This window comes from Belonocnema kinseyi, chromosome 2, assembly GCF_010883055.1.
Source record: "Belonocnema kinseyi isolate 2016_QV_RU_SX_M_011 chromosome 2, B_treatae_v1, whole genome shotgun sequence".
NCBI classification, from domain to species: domain Eukaryota; kingdom Metazoa; phylum Arthropoda; class Insecta; order Hymenoptera; family Cynipidae; genus Belonocnema; species Belonocnema kinseyi.
The window spans coordinates 37066432-37077681 of NC_046658.1; the positions used below are offsets into that span (position 1 = coordinate 37066432).

Here is an 11250-nt window from a genome sequence, read left to right on the forward strand (position 1 = left end):
GTATAGAGCTCCAAGGAGATTATGTAGAAAAATAAAAAAAAATTTACCCAAAAAAAATTGTTTTTATACTTCATTCTAAGGACTTATTGAACTACCCTCGTAGCATGACCACAGGTTTTTTCAAAAAATTTCGGAGCATTAAATTTGACAATAGGGCATTAAAATAGCCCTAAATTATAAAGCAAAGACATTTTTAAAAATTAGATTATTACTATGTGTGGTTTTACTATCTTAACGTTAAGCTAGCATGACCACCGTTTTTTTTGTTTAAATGAAGAGCATTAAATTTGGCAATGGGGCATTAAATTAGACCTAATGAACCCTAAATTCCCTATAGGTTTTCAGTTCATTTTTGCATTGTGGTCCTGCCAGCTTAACGGACCTGGAATGATTTGATAATTCATCTTTTTTTAATGCTGAAAAAGCGGATTAAAACAAAATCTTTAAGGAGAGTATTTATTAAATTTTATAGATTTTTGTTTTGAAGAAATTCGATTTAAAAAAATTTTTTGATTGCCCCCCAATGCACCTTCATCCTTTAGAATTTAGATATTCAAACATTAGACTGCAAACGGTCAATGAATCACATTGATCGTATTACATGTATATCGCCCTTTCGAGGATGCTGTTTGCTCTTGAAACTAATCGCTCAATGTCGTCCTGTTCATCAAAGCCTAGCTTGACGAGAGAAAGAGAATCAAGGTTTGAGCCTTTGCCAGAAAGCATTTTTTAAATTCACTTTTTTTCATTATGAGTAAAATTATTTCTTGCTATTTTACAATTATATATTTATATTTTTTTTATTTTGTAGAAGTTCAGTTATAATTTAGATCTCAATTAATGTCTGTTTTTTTTATAAAATTATAATAAATTATAATAAAAAAAAACTAATACCGCAAAAGCTGAACATTTATTACATGTTTTTTACGTTATAAAGAATTAAAAAAACGTATCCAGCCGAATTTAGAGTAAGGGATTATGCCCCAGCTTTTCACGTAAAGATGTCAAAAATATACGCTGGGTGAAATGATAACGCAAAATCTGAAAATTGGTAAAATAATACTTAAGTGAATAAGTTCAACGAAAAAAATATCCAGCTTTATATTTAGTGAGCGAAAAGTGTTCAGCTCTTGCAGCCAATGCCACAGCATCTTTTACTGCATCAGCTGGACACTTTCGCCCCACTAAATATGAAGCTAGTGAAGTAGTAAATACTTCTAGAAGTAGTGTAGAAGTAATTTTAAAGGTCTACAAGGTCAAGAACAAGGATAAAAGAGGCCGAAGCAGCTTCAGCGCTCAAGCTGTCTTTCACGATAGACAACTTTACACTCGATTTTCTCGAAACTACATTTTTTAACACCTTCGACAAATTTATTTGGAAACTAATAAACTGATTGACTTGAAATTTGTACAGCTCATTCTTCAAGTGTGTCTATCGTGTGAACTACGATCATGAACAAATATTGTTATTTAACAAAGTTATGAACAATTTAACTTACAAAAATGAGGTCAAAAAATTCAAAAGTCCGCCATTTGTTTCAAACAAAAATTCTGATTGTATTTCACAAGATAGCCAGAACTATACAGATTATAAATCTTTTTTATTTTCTAATTTCGGGTCAACCGTTCCCGAAATATTTGAGCGAAAGCTGGAAAGGAGGACATTTTTTAGGCCGCAATTTTGTAAACAAGAACAATAAAAAACAAAGAAAAACATTTTTTTATTAGTTCAACCTCTATACTTTACATTGTAAAAAATTTGGAAGGAGTACATTCTAATTTGGAAGGAACACACTCTAAATTCGACTGGATGCGTTTTTTCACTTCTTTATAACATAAACGACATGTTAAAAGAGTTTCAGCTTTTGTGGTATCACTTTTTTAAAATTATTGTTTTACGTGTTTGGGAAGCTGCCACAGCTACACCCCCCGGAATTGCGCCAGCTGGAGGTCCATTCACTTGCTAGTGATGTCAAATAAAGCTTGCAACAAATTTTCAGCTTTTGTGGTTTTGGTCACTAAAAAAGGTCGCTGGCTCCTGGGCTACAACGTATTGGATTGATTTGCTTCGGAAGCACAATAAGAGATTCATTTGAGAAAAATGCAAATGCTAATGTGAATAAATATAAATTGTGAAGTCAAACTATTTGTCAGAGGAGAGGCTTAGCTAAGTTGGGTCAGTGTGACGACTTTGGAGTAAATAAATATCCGAGAGTTGGGTAAACGTTAGATGACGCTGAATGTAGAATGTACAATGTAGATGGACGTGGAGTTCAAAGAGTCAAGCGCCTCCGGAATGTGTGGTTTCGATTTTACTTGTTAGGAAAGCCGTCGCTGTTCCCCGACGCTGAATGCAAGTTTCGCTTTCGCAATCTTCGAGTAAAGCCGCGTGTCTTTATGTAATTAAACAGACTTAACTGTCGAGTCCGTCAGCTGATAAATGCCAGTGTACTGTCGCAGTGACAGAAAACGAAGGATGCACAGGAGAAAGACCAAACGGGAGTAACATATGATCGTTTCCTACGCATCCACTTATTCCAAACATGCGACACATTCATCGACTGGCTCGTCAAGTAGAATATTTCAGATCCCGTTCAGAACCATTTACAACCAGCAAACACAAACATAATCATTGCACGTAGTCTTGTAAAATTGCAAAACAATCACTGTCGCAAAGTAATTTTAAAATATACTAACAATGTGTATGATTCTAACTAATAATTGTATTAATTGTAAATAAATAAACTTACATTTTTATGTAAACCAATTTTACTTGCATACTTGCTTTAGATACCAAAATATACTTTAGCTATGTACTGTTTCTTTTATCGAATTTCATTTGAGCGAGCAACCATTAGCTTCATTCCTATTTCTCCGAATTACCGATGAACCCTAGGTTTTTCTTTCGAATTTCCATTTACCCTAGTTTCTTTTGCTAATTACTTGTATCTGCCATCAGGTTTTTTTCTTCAATATATCCCCATCTGTGGCCGGTGTTGCATCTACCCACCTACTCTGAAAAATATACTATTCTAAAATTTTTTTTTAATTCTGTTTTCCTTGATAAATGTTTAATCATTTGTAACTATATTATTTAGAAATTTTTCATTTAAATTTCTATTTTGGGCCAAGTACGTAACAAAAAGTTTAGCGTGCTTTTTTATTTATTATTTCTGACTAAGTCGTCTACAATTTTGGAACTTCACTAATTGTGCTTTGATGTAAGTACTTTACCTAAATATTCTTGTAACCAGATAAAGTCAGAAACTTACTAAAAACGATTATCAAAGAACTTGTTAATTCATCTCGGATATTTGGTATTGTTGGAATCTTTAAGTAATAAAAAATTGTTCTCCCTGTCAAAGGAACACTGAAAACTCTACGTTTATTAGTCAGAACACTTTTTTCTTATCCATTCAAACGCAAGCCTTAATAGCACGGAACGTTTCTGGAACCTGCAAAATATCCGCAACTTGGAAACGTTCTAGGAAGTTTCCTACCAGTAATTGCCGTTATTGTTATTATTATTAATAAATAACGCGTAAACTGTAAGTGCTAAGTATAAATCAATGTCAATTTATAACATGTAAGTTATAGTTTAGTACATACGGTACTCAAAAATAAAAAATGACATCCATGTTTACCTGTCACTTACGATTTACGAGATAATTGTTATTAAAAATAACAATCATGAAAGTTCTTCCTGATCCCAATGGAACGTTGCCAAGCGGCGTACGTCGTACACGTTCCGGGAACGTTCCATACTATTAACAAGTTGCAATACTTGAATCGAAGACCCGAGAATGATAACTGGATAAGGTCCATAATTATGAGGCTGGCACTATCTAACATTTTAGATAACGTATTCTAAGTGCCTACTTTAAGGTCTTTATCCAATTATCATTCTCAGGTCTTTACCAAAAATTTCACTCTTGTTAGCATGAAGATTCTTTGATTGGGCGATTTGTTTGCTTCTGAATGGTCTGTTTTGTTGTTTTATTTTTCCGTGTCAGTAATGCGGAAACAAGTTATTCAAAGAGATGGCGCGACAAGAAGGCTGCAAGTGGCGCTAACTAACGGGATATTCGCTTATTTAATCAAGCTAATATTCAGTCGGTAAATGAATTAGTAGGTAAAAAATCAATGCGCGCGCATTCTGCACTTTGTGGCCACCCACGGGATCTTGCTAGGGGCGCTATTTTCAAGCACATACTGTGATTGCGACACGTAGGCAGATGTTAAACACATGTATTTGCTTGTAGTAAACAGTAGCGAAAAATAGAATATATTGGACAAGACCCTCGAACGTGTGTGCATCTCAAAGAGACATTCGACTACGTTTCAGTGGCTCTGAGTCTCCCAAAGTTAATTGTGTGCAAAAATCGAAGGAGAATCCCAATTTTCTTTCTTTTCCTCTATTTAAGATAAACTCTTTAAGTAAGTAAACAAGTATATTTTCATGTTTAGTGCTTCTCTCAAACAATCTACTCTTTCTAAAGACAATCTTCTTTTTTTTTTAAACAGTAATTTTGTATTATCATTCATTAAAAAACAGTCTCAAATGTCATTAGTTTATTAGAGTTCGTTTCGTGAATCTTCTCAGAGGATTTTTTTTTAATTGTCGAGTCAAAAAAGGAAAGTATTTCTCATTTTTTCATAGTGAGGATAAAAAATAATTTTAAATAATTTGTTAATTTTTTCTGTTACATTTAATTCTGAAAATAAGCCAAAAAGACGAAGACAATAATAATTACAGATTAAATTTCGCGTGTGAGTGAAATAGTAGAATTTGAAAAAATGTTATAAGCCACTAATGGGATCATTTTTGGAAAAAGGGATATGAGGCAGAATGTCAAAAAGTAATGTAATCAAGGAGCGACCTTCAATTATGACGTTCCACGTACCTTGTATTTTAGCAAAATATGGAACTCAGCCAATACGATACGAAAATACAAAGTGCCTTGATAATCTTTAAATTCAAAGTCCATCCGTGGTTATTGCAATTTTGCGATATTTTTGCTGTGTATCTCGATTTTCTTGATGCGGACGAACCTGTGCTTCTTGCACTTAGTTCGTCCTTTAAAAGATGGATGCATTTTTTTCAGGATAGCATTAAGAATTGCGAAGAAATTAAGCTGGCGGAGTCCACGGCACCTCCTGTTCCAAAAAATGTTGTCCTCATATTTGCCATTGACGACTGTGAGTAGTGCGTCTATTCTGGTTCGATCAATACTGAAAAAATGACTTGATATTTTGTAATATTCCAACTAGAGGAACTTCATATTTTTATCTTTCAGTCTGATCAGATCTTCTTTTTTATAAGTGTTTCTTTTATTTATTTATTACTTATTTCTTTCAAATAAGAAATTTATTTGGTTAAGACAGAGTGAGGGTGCGGGGAGTTCTGAGTTTTTTAGATTTTGAAACATGCGATAGTAATTTTATAGTTAAGTTTTGAAAGTAGATAGCACATAACCTTTTTTCGAATCATTTTTGTAGACTAATTGAAGTATTATAATTTCATTTAAAATCAGAAGAGAGAAAAATCCAACAAAATTGCGAATTTCAATAAGTAACGATTTATTCAGATTTAGATGTTTTTTAAAATGATTTCTTAATTTAAAAATGCAATTTGGACTTTCTTTTTTGCACAATGAGAAACACGTGACTAATTATAAGAACCACGCATTGATAATGAAGAGCTTAGATTCTTGCGCATCGCATTGGCGCGATGAAACAACGATTCTTTTACGACATTGAAATTTCTCTTGAAGGACGTAGGGTTCATTCTAGTAGCGATGATTACGAACTCACAGCAGTCCTATAGAGGCTTCAATTATGCCAGAACAAGGTAACTCTCGTGATTGAAACTTGCTACTTTATTTCGTATGCATCAAGATTAATTTATAGTCGAGACACTAATTTAAAAAAAAATCATCAGATTCATGAAAAATGTCCAGTGTGGTGAAGGAATATCTTATCTCAGAAATGGAACATCGGCTAAAAATTTAGTTTTTTGTTGAAATAATAAATGATCAGGTAAACCATATCTAAATCTCTCTTTAAAAAGTTTCTTCAGCGATGAATTTTAATATTCCAGCAAATATAAAAAATTTTATTGTTATTATATCACTAAACAAATAGCTGATTCTTTTAAACAAAAAGAAATTATGTTATTTTCGCAAAAATACTACCTTTGTCGTTTTTTTCGTTATTTTGTTTTTTAATTCGTGGAAATACCACAAAAATGATTTATGTTACACCTTAAACGAACCCTTTTTAGGCTTCAATACAAAACCCCATTTTCGTAAAAAAGGATTTTTATGTCTACAATATGCATTCTGTAAATTTGTGAAACAAGGATCAATTTTTGATAACTCACTATTGTAAGATATTGAAAAAGCCGAACTTTTGCGCGAAAAAAATTTTTGGGCTAAAAATAGAAGTAATGTCTATATTTTGTTAATAGGGTAAAAGTATAGCGAGAATATACGACATTTTGACGATATATTCTCTATATTTGAATCCGTAGAATTTCACTGATTGAGAGAGCCTAGACAGAAGACACGATTATTCTGAATCAGTTAGTGAAATACGCGGCACTGTTTCAATCAGCGACAATCTCTCGTGGTACAGGCTCCGTTGGTAACTACAATCATGAAATCAACAAATTATTTCAAGTTTACATTTTTTAATAAATTTAAATGTCCCAGTAATCGAGGCGGTTTCAATAATTGTGGTACTTTGTTATAATCTGTATATATTGTTTAAAAAAGACGTTAAAGTATCTAATGGAATTTCTAATAATTCAAATAAATTATAATGCAAGAAAATTGCCGTCACGGTTGCTGGAGCGTTTACCTCAAATTCAGCGATGATAGATGTAGTCATTCCTGTGTATTTTTCAGTTATGGTAAATGATGTTAATAGCAATCCCTGTTTATTTTTAGATTACGTTAATCAAACAGTACGCAGAGAGAACTGTTGTGCACTCTTAATATCCGTGACGTATCATTACTGCTTAAATCCCCCACGAAAATGGCTAAAGTTTATAATTGTAACTCCTTTGTATTATGAAAAGAACTGAGAACATAATGATCAAGTAGATACCTAATATGAACTAGAAATGAATGCAAAAATGTCAAAGAAGACTGTAACAGCGTTGTTCACATAAACTGGAAAATGTTGCTCAAATCCTGCTATAGTTAAATCAGACGCAATTGCATATCACTTTAAGGGCGTGTGTTACTTTCCCATATGAGCATTTAGTTACACACACTTGTTATCCACAATTTTTAATTTTTCAGAAAAATATTACTTGATTGTTCTTTGCGTCTCGGTGATATTATTTTTTTGAAAAATTAAAGAGTCGTATAGTAAAGTATCACATGGCCTAATTGATATTTTTCTTTAATTTTTAACCAGTCATATAATTCCGAAATTCGGGCTTAAACTACTGATAGAAATAGTGAAGATTTCGCTGTTACAAAGGATATAGCGGGGTAAATATACAAAAAATTCCCCTGAAGGAAATTAAATATTGAGTCAGGCATTTGAAAGCATACAATGAAAAAAAGTGTTACAAAAATTTGAAACCATTAACCGCCATATTGGATGCGTTAGGGGGTGTGAAGTCCGTTAAAAAAACCTACGCTTTTCGCTGCATGCACAGTTGAAAAAGTCGTGTTCCGTCAGCATCACTGTGTAAATGTAGAAAAAACATGGTTTCTCCGAGTCTTGTGGGTAAAATTTTCGCTTCAATAATTTTTTAACTTTTTGCATTGGGGCCATTCACAAAATTCGTGCTACGTTAAGGGTGTGGGGTTCGTTCATCGTATCACTCTCTATGTTAAGTGCAATAGAAAAGGCATCATGCGGGGGTGGAGGGCGTTTAAAGTTCCTGAAGAATGTATCACGTATTTTGTCAATTGCCCCATATATACGAAAAGGCGTTTGTAATCCTTGCTTGCAATTCTTTCGGTCTAATGCGCTCAACTTTAAAAAGTCTTGATATGGCTACATCAGGTCAAACACAATAGGTATAAAGTGATATAAAGAAGACGTTTCACCGCGAGTCGTGTCATCAAGAAACACGGATGTTTTCAGGAATAATAGTAGCACCATTACGTACCGGCCGGCCGGGCCGGTCGATATGCCTACTTGGCCAATGCAATTCGATTCCGGAATCTTCTCATAGATTTCACGGGGTCTACCGATTTCAATGGTATCTGCCTGCGCGACGAGAAACTTGTTGAAGTTCACTCGCAGGGAAGAAAGATGGCGCTTAGCTCCACTTGTTCCACTTCAAGCGGCAGGTGCAACTTTTCCTGACCTAGGTTTAGATTTTTTGTTTGACGTCAAGTAATACTGGCAAGAATGCTGCAGAATTTATTTCAGGAAACCTTTCTTTTCCCGATTAAATAATTATTTTTGTAACATCTATTTTTGTATTATTTTGTACTCAATTCATAAACGATAAAATAAATATTCCAAACTTTTTTTTTATCAGGCGGATCGTTATCCTTCCATCTCCTTTTTACGCCTATAAACTTTAAAAAGTTGAAAGTCTTCATCTTTAGACGTTAAACAATTTTAATTTAACGATGTTTAAAATTAATTAAATTCAAATTTATGGCGTTTGCAAATTAACCATTTTAAAAGAAAAAAATATTTCTAAGTACAATTCTCCCAAAGTGATACATTCACGCTAAAACAATATAAATACACCCGTAAAGAAATGGCGACTGGGTTTTGGTAGGGTGCTAGTTATTTTGCCCTAACTTTATTGGGGCGCTGAACGGGAAATCTGAAAAGGACCCGACAAGAACGTCACGCTTTGTAGAAAAGATACTAGCCTAGACTCTCTGGCCAGATTCGAGTGAGGGTGTCTTTCTATTGCCCAACTAAACAGTAAGGTCCTTTCTAGTTGCTTACTCTATTTCCCTATTAATTCCTAATTTGATTATAGGTTTTGTGGTGACGTTTTATGGTTTACGAGATTTCGTAATTATTACCATTAAAGTTCTTCCCGGGTTTCTGAAGTGTGATGCTATGGTTTCAATAGTAAAAAAATTTTAACTAGCACTTTGCCATAATCTATTACCAGAATTTTTTTATTCACAGAAGGAAAATATTAATCCAAATGTAAAATACATTTTTTTGCAAAAGTTTTTATTGACATTAAACTCTTAACTATGCTTCGCACGTTATTCTAAAACTAAATTAATTGTTGAATTTGACTAGAGAAGACTTATTACTTATATAAATAAAGAAATACGCAGTTTATTAGAATTTCCGGAAGCACCGAGAATCGAACGCACGCACCGCACGCTTATAAGTCGAACGCCTAATCCCCATAACTACGATGTCACGCTGAGTAGAATATCATAAATACTTGATGGCATGCATCCGATACTTTCGAACTTATGAAAATAGGTTCATGAAACTCGATTTGTTAAATTTGATTTCTAAACGTACTTAGATGATTAGAAATTAAATCAATATTTAAGAAAAATTCTTAATTCTTTAAAGAGCTTTACAAGGTCCCCTCGAGAAAATAATTAATTGATAGAAACTGTTCTTAATATATATCTTTACAAATAAAGCCTTTCATCTAGTTTGATTAAAAAAAATAGTGCTCAAAAGTGAGTATCAAGTAGCACACAGCAATAACCTCACGAGGATCAGCAGAAGGGAAACCCTTTTTCTTTCCATGATTCCGTAAATAATAATAAAATAACCAATAATAAAAGACAATCATCAACTTCACAAGGCATCAAACTTTTGGTTCATAAAAGGTTAACATACATTGACTGCATTGCCATGGACACAGTACTGCTTGTTTACCCATCAGAGTTTGAATTTATTGTATGAATAAAGTCTCCTATGATTATAATTTATGAAAAATTCCATTTTTATCTTGATATTGACAAATTTAGGGAAATACCTTTCGGATTTGAGTAGTGCTTGTCTAAATTCCAAGTTAGGACCTCTCTAAACTTCCCTGTAATTTCCTAGAAAACAAACAGAGGTAACCCTACTAACCCTGGCAAGAACCTGCACCACATTTCTAGTCTTAATCTGAATCAGCGAGAAGTATACCGCTAATTGAAATCAGCGCAAATACGCTGCTAAAACAGCAAAATTTAGCAGCTTATCAGTGAAATTTCAATGATTAACAGCTAAAGTTCGCTGATTTGCCAAGCAATATACACTTATTTGAATTAACGGTATACTTATCGCTGATTCAGATTTAGAGATTTGAAATTGGTGAATCTTGGAAAGAAATATTTCATTATACTTATAAGTAACCCAATTTCATGATTAATGCTGGAATTTTTAAGAAAGAAAATATTTTTTATGACAACGATTTTAAACATATAAAAAGTGTTTATTTGATAAATTTTATTTTAATCGGACTTCTTTTATATCGTTATATAGTAGCAGCAGTAGTAGTATTAGTATAGATAAAAGTATATAAATAATTCAAAATTATTTTAAAATATAACTTTTCTTATAAAAGCCATGTTTCTTTTTTCCTTTATAAAAATAAAATGTTAATTTTTCCCCTATTTTTCCCCTTTTTGCTGAAAAAATACGTAATTTCTCCTTTTTTTGAGATAATTTGCGTTATGATGCGTATGCATATTTTTTCCTCATAAACACACGAAAGGTAATAAAATTCCGCGGCTGATAAGGGAAAGTTAAAGGAAGAATATCAATTTAATAAAAGAAAATTGCAAAAAAAACGTAAAATTGGATCTCCATATTATTTTCTGAATTTTTTAGGATATTTAAAAATGTTTTCCCTAGATACTACCCTACACTGAGAGACCTTTTGTTAGAATAAAGACGACAAAGTAGTATTCTAAATACGAAATATTATGAATCTCTATTTAAAGAATTAACACTATGAAAAACGATATTTTCTTCACTGAGTTTTCGAAAAATAATTTAAATATTATAACTATTATTCATCCTGCTCTGAGTTGTCAAACCACGACGCTTTCCCGATATTTTTGCCAAATATTTCATAATGTCAATTTCCCGTCGGGTTTAGTTGTTAGGGAATGCGTTAGTGTTTTAGGTAAATTAGGTTCGAATCTCGCCGCAGTCGTTCCGATTTTTGATAGCGATTAAGCGTACGATCATGTACCAGGTGTATACATATGAAACCGGTATTGCCATCTAGCGGCCAGTAGGCACACTTGTAGGCACTGTCGGAACTTACCATTTGTGCTAATTGGCGTA

General features: G+C 33.0%; 1 protein-coding gene across 3 annotated transcripts in view; it reads left to right on the forward strand.

Moving 5' to 3' along the window:
* LOC117168313 (glycogen synthase kinase-3 beta-like) overlaps window positions 1–11250 on the forward strand; it is a 139989-nt gene that overhangs the window by 33591 nt on the left and 95148 nt on the right. The window contains exon 1 of one of the 3 annotated variants that reach the window (XM_033353882.1): window positions 5097–5199. The exons of the other annotated variants lie outside the window; for them this stretch is intronic. The gene's annotated coding sequence lies outside the window, so the exon portion shown is untranslated. Of the gene's footprint in view, window positions 1–5096; window positions 5200–11250 lie in introns of those variants that run through there. 3 annotated transcript variants of the gene reach the window in all.